The following is a 6,000-nucleotide window of genomic DNA, read 5'->3' as shown; positions in this document are numbered from 1 at the left end:
GCCCCACGGCCAGAGCCCCGCCTGCCCCTCCCTCCTCCCGCCCCACACCCAGAGCCCAACCCCCTCTCCCGGGTCCCTGCCCCACTGCCCAGCTCTGCCAGGCCCAGCCGACAGGCAGTGTCCAACAATTTACGGTGATTTGTGCAGTCACCCCCCAGTTCCCCCTCAGGAGGGGCCCCACTCACCCTGTCACCCTTGTGGCCCATGTCACCCTTGAAGCCGGGGAATCCGTCTTCTCCCTGGACAGAGACATGGGTCAGGCCGGGTGGGGCCAACCCCGAAACCCGGGGGGGGTCCCCTTCTCGTAGTGAACTGGGAGCTCGGCCCCCTGAACGATCAACATAGGGGATGCCCAAAGGTCCCCCAGCCCCCTGCCAACCCAGCCCTGCCCCCCCAACCCTGCTGGTGCCCCTCGCTCCCGACCCGCAGCCCCCTGCTAGCCCAGCCCTGGGCTCCCCCCAGCTCTGCCGGTGCCCCTCGCTCCCGACCCGCAGCCTCCTGCCAGCCCGGCCCTGGGCCCCCCCAGACCTGCTAGTGCCCCTCACTCCTGACCCGCAGCCCCCTGCTAGCCCGGCCCTGCCCCCCCAGCCCTGCCGGTGCCCCTCACTCCCGACCCGCAGCCCCCTGCTAGCCCAGACCTGCCCCCCCAGCCCTGCCGGTGCCCCTCACTCCTGACCCGCAGCCCCCTGCTAGCCTGGCCCCAGCCCATGACTCCCCCCTGCAGGCCCCACTCCCGCAGTGGGACATGTCACCTGGCAGGTCCCAGCTGGTGTGTTCCCCACCGCCCCCCCCCCATCCTTACCTTCTCCCCTTTGCTTCCCTTCAGGCCCCTGGCTCCGAAGGCCCCCTGCAGAGACACGGGGGGAGGGGGTCAGAGCAGGACTCTGGGCCCCAAACACTCTGGAGGCAGCCAGCGCCCCCCGTGCCCCCCACTGGCGTCGGGCTGGAGGCCCTGGGGCACGTGTGGGGAGAGGCCCCGGGCGGTTGCCAGAGTCACACGCGGAGGCGCTGGCATGGCAGGGGGCAGCTCCTGTCTGGGCTCTGACCCTGCCATGGGGCTGGCCTGGCTGACGGCCCCGGGTGGGGGAAGGGAGGCCTTCGCTGGGGCACAGCTGAGCACTGGGGGCAGGACCCACCTTGACCCCGCGGGGGCCTGGGTAGCCAACGGGTCCCACGGTGCCGGCTGGACCCTAGGGAGAGAGAGCGTCAGACACCCCAGCCCTGCTTCCCATGGGCCCCACCCCCCACGGAAACGACACCCCCCCCCCACGAACCCTCCCCACAGGCCCCACCTCCGGTACGACCCCCCCACAGCCCTCACGCCCTGCACGACCCCCTCATGGGCTCCATGGGCCCTGCCCCCCAAGGGCACCGCCAGGATGGGGCTGTGGCCCTGGGGCGTGCGGCTGCTTCGCCTGCTCCCCACGTGCCCCTGATGGGGGGCAGCCCAGCCCCAGGGGCTCTGTACCTGGAGCCCTTTCTCCCCCGCCGGCCCCTCTCTGCCAGGGTGACCCTGCAAGGAAGCACAAGAGACACGGGCAGGTTAGCACCAGACTGGGCTCCGGGGCCCCCAGCAGCCCCACCCCGGCCACTATCCAGCTCACTGGCTGCAGGGGATAGAAGAGGAGGGGATGGGAGGTGCCCAGAGGGATGGGGGGTGCTGGGGGGCGTGTGCCCGGGGGGATGTGCGGCGGGAGGGGGGCACATGCTGTGGTCCGCCTGTGTGTTTGCCCGGGGGGGGGTGTTCCCGGGGGGGGAACACGTACCAGCGGGGGGGATGCATGTGTGCCCGGGGCAGGGAGGGGGGGACATGCTATGGTCTGTCTGTGTGTTTGTTCCTGGGGAGTGGGGGGAATGTGCCAGGCAAAGCCCAGGCCTGTGTCGGAGCCCCCAGCCCCTCCGCCGACCCCTGCCCTCCGGAGCCTGGCGTCCCCAGTACTTACGGGGGGCCCGTCAGCGCCGGCCACGCCCTGCATGCCCCGCTTCCCCAGCGGGCCCTGCGCGGAGAAAGAACACATCACGGGGGCGCCTACCTCAGATCCTGCCGCCCCCACTCGCAGCCGCCGTGGGGCCTGGCCGTGGGGCACAGCTCCCCAGGGCCCCGGCAGCCCTGGCCTCCCACATCGGCCCTGCAACGGGCACCCCACTGAGCTATCGCTCCATGCTCCCAACCCTGCAGTGGGGGTCCCAGGAGGCCCCACATATGCTCCAGAGCAGCCCCATGGCCTCCCCACACTCACCTTCTCCCCCGGCATCCCGATGGGCCCCTGGGGGCCAGGCAGGCCCTGGCGGAGAGAACAGAGATGGGTCACAGGAGGACGGTGTACGGCCCCACCCTGCACACACCCCGGACCCCCCCGCCACACCCCGGGCCCCTACCCCCCCAGCATCCCCACCCCCCGAGCCCACACCCCTGCCTCAGTCCCATCCCCCAGCCCGTCCCCTGACCCCACCCCCATCACACGCGCCACCCTGGACCCCAGCCCCCCTGTGGCCTCATCCACCAGGCCAGGCCCCCATCTCTGGCCCACACCTCCAGTGGGACTGGCTGGGGGGGTGGGAAGCACTGGCCGAACACGCCCACTATTAGCGAAGGGGGGCAGAGGGAGCAATCCGGCCTCGCCCCATTGGCCCACATTTCGCCCCCCGTGCGAGCGACGGACATACCTGGGGTCCCGGGGTTCCCTGCTGCCCGGGGGGGCCCGGCTCCCCCTGGATCCCCTGGGGAGAGAGCAGCATCCATGAGACGTGGGCACAGGCCGCCCCCACCCCCACCCTGCCCAGCTGCCAGAGCAAGGCGCTTCAAGTCCAGCTGGGGGGGCCCCCCACAACCACCCCCCAGCCCCTTCTACCTCCCAGAGCCCCCCCAACATCCCTCAGCCCCCAGCACCTCTAGGGTCGGCCCCGCCCGCTCTCACCACGTTGCCCTTGGGCCCAGGCACGCCGTCCATGCCGCTCACGCCCTGCGGGGGGAGGGGAGAGCATCAGTGGGGGGCAACAAACATGGGGGGGGGACACATTGACAGGACTCGTACCAGCTGTCCTGGGGGGCCGGGGAGGCCACGGGAACCGACCAAGCCGCGCACGCCCTATGGCCGAAGAAAGAGACGTTAGACTGCCTGAGAATACCAGCCCCCCCACCCCCTGCTTGACCCCACCAGAGCCTACTCCCCTCCCACAGCCAGAGAGGGAACCCAGGAGTCCTGGCTCCCAGCTTCCCCTGCTCTAACCACTAGCCCCCACCCCCTCCCAGAGCTGGGAGAGAACCCAGGAGTCCTGGCTCCCAGCTTCCCCTGCTCTAACCACTAGCCCCCACCCCCTCCCAGAGCTGGGAGAGAACCCAGGAGTCCTGGCTCCCAGCTTCCCCTGCTCTAACCACTAGCCCCCACCCCCTCCCAGAGCTGGGAGAGAACCCAGGAGTCCTGGCTCCCAGCTTCCCCTGCTCTAACCACTAGCCCCCACCCCCTCCCAGAGCCAGGGAGAGAACCCAGGAGTCCTGGCTCCCAGCCCGCTCTGCTCAACCCCGCCAGAGCCCACCCCCTCCCAGAGCCAGGGAGCGAACCCAGGAGTCCTGCCCCCACCCCCGCCAGTGCCAGTGTGGGGTACTCACGGGCTCCCCGGGCTGCCCCCTGGGTCCTGCCGGGCCGCCCGAGCCCTAGGAGAGAGAGAGCAGAGCTGAGGGGGGCCGTGCTGGGTCTGGCAGTGCCCGTGCCCCCTTCCCCGCCTGGGGCCCTTACCTTGGCTCCGTTCTCTCCTGGGGGGGCCCGCTGGCCCTGGCTTCCCCACGTCCCCCTGCGGGAGAGAGAGTGAGAGGTGAGGCCTGTGGGGCCAGGCGGGGGGGGCGCTCACAGCTGCCCCGTGGGGCCAGGAATGGGGGTCGGGGCCCTGTGTTCACAGCTGCCCTGTGGAGCCGGGCGGGGGGCTCACACTTACCTTGTGACCCTTCTCGCCCGGCAGCCCCGGCAGCCCATCGAAGCCCCTGTCGCCCTACGGGTGCGGGGGGGAGGTCGTTAGCCATGCAGGCCCAGTTGGGAGTGGGGCAGGGACCAGGCCCAGCACACGGGGTGTGAAGGGGGCCACAGACACCCCCTGCCCCACCCCAGAGGGCTTCGCTCCCTGCCACGGTCCCTCAGCCAGCCCCTTATCTCCTCGCTTGCCCCCTTCCCACCCTTCCCCCTTCCCCCCCCACATCATCCACTCGCCCCATCGTCCCCTGCCAGACCGAGCTCCAGCTGCAAAGCCCTTGGAAATGAGGCCGTGCAGGACCTGGGGGCCGCAGAGTTGCCTCTTTATGTCAGAGCGAGGGAAACTGAGGCGCCAGAGGGGAAGAGACTCACCAGCCACACAGCAAGGGGGTTTGTGGCAAGGCTGGGAACAGAACCAGGGCTCCTGGCCCCACCCCCCACAACCCACCAATTGCTCCCCTCCCGGAGCTGGAGATAGAACCCAGGAGTCCTGACTCCCAGCCCCCCCCCAATCCCCCCGCCAGGGACCTCAATCCAGCCACAGACCTTGGGTCCGGTGTCCCCTGGGAGGCCCCGGGCACCGTCCGCCCCAGAGCGACCCTGCAAAACATGTCAAGGGTGTGAGAGGCCCGCTCTGCAGGCTGGACCGGCTAAAGGGGGCCGGTTCGGGGCCGGCTGTGGGGGCGTTGGGAGGCTCACAGGGGGGTGTCTGGGACGTCGATAGGGACTGACGCCACCTCGGGGCCGGGCTGCCAGAGCCCATGGAACAAAGCACCGGCTGGGCTGAGCTCTCGGGGGACCAGGGGGGCTGAGGACCCCCACTGTGGGGCTCAGCCCCTGATGCGGCCCCCCGGGGTGGCACCGTGGCTGCAGGTCACCTGGCCCCTGAGGACAGTTCAAAGCTCCCAGCGGGGTCCCAGGGCCCAACTCAGACACGACCAGACCTGGTGAATAACCAGCTGGGCCGTGGCTCTGTGCCAGGGAAGGGACGGGCCCCCGGGGCCCCATCCTTAGGGGAGGGCTGGCAGAACAGAGGCCCCAGGAGCCCGGTGCTTGTTCGGAGCCGGGGGGGGTGCAAGGCTGTGGGCTTCCCTTGTCGGCGACACGTGTACCCCCAGAGCCCAAGGGCTGGGCGGGATCCGGGGGTCCCCAGGGGCCAAAGCGAAGCCGGGTGGCCGGGGCAGAGCCTGCTCCAGAGGGCCGGGCCGGGTCTCGGCGGGACCCCAGCGCGAGAGCACGGCCCCGCTGCTCCGAGCTGTGACCAGCCCGTGGGGGACCCGCCAGGCCGCCCTCGCTGGGCCAGGGCAGGGATCGGGGCCCCACCGCGAGCCGCCGACGGGCAGGAGCCGGGGGCAGGGACGGGGTCACTGAGGAGGGGGCCGGGGGCGCACGGGGTGGGCCGGGGGGTGGGGGGCACGGAGCAGAGGTGTTGGGGCAGGAACTCTGTCGTTTTACTGCCCCAGGGGAGGGTGCTGCATTGCCAGGTGCCCCGGACCGGGCGGGAGGGGGGCAGCCCCCCAGGGCACCCCCCAGACTGTGCCCCCACTCACCCGTTTGCCCCCTTTCCCCGGCGGGCCGGGTGGGCCCTGCATCCCTCGCGGACCCTGCGGGAGAAAAAAGGGCTGACGGCTCCACCGGACACCCCCAGCTGGGCCCCCCCAGTCTTGTGCCACCTGCACCCCCCATCAGGCCCCACCCCCCAAACCCCCACTGGGCCCCACTCTTCCCCCCTGAGCTGGGCCCTTAACCTCCCTCCATCCAGACTCTGCACCCCACTGGGCCCCACGCTGGCCCCCAGCCTGCTCCACACACCCATCCCAGCCGGCCCCGGCACTGACCACCCCCCACCCAAACCTGCCCCAAACCCCCTCCGCACAGCCGGCTGGGCACAGGGGCCATGTGCTGCTTAGCACCCCCGCCCCACGGCACAGGGAGCCCCCTGGCCTCCCTGCGGTCCCCCGGCTCACCTGAGGCCCCATGTCTCCCGAGTCCCCTTTCAGGCCGGGATTCCCAGGGAGACCCTACAAAAAACAAA

The sequence above is a fragment of the Eretmochelys imbricata genome, unplaced genomic scaffold (assembly GCF_965152235.1).
Source record: "Eretmochelys imbricata isolate rEreImb1 unplaced genomic scaffold, rEreImb1.hap1 Scaffold_56, whole genome shotgun sequence".
NCBI lineage: Eukaryota > Metazoa > Chordata > Testudines > Cheloniidae > Eretmochelys > Eretmochelys imbricata.
The sequence above is the reverse complement of the archived record's forward strand: the minus strand, read 5'-3'. Positions refer to the sequence as shown.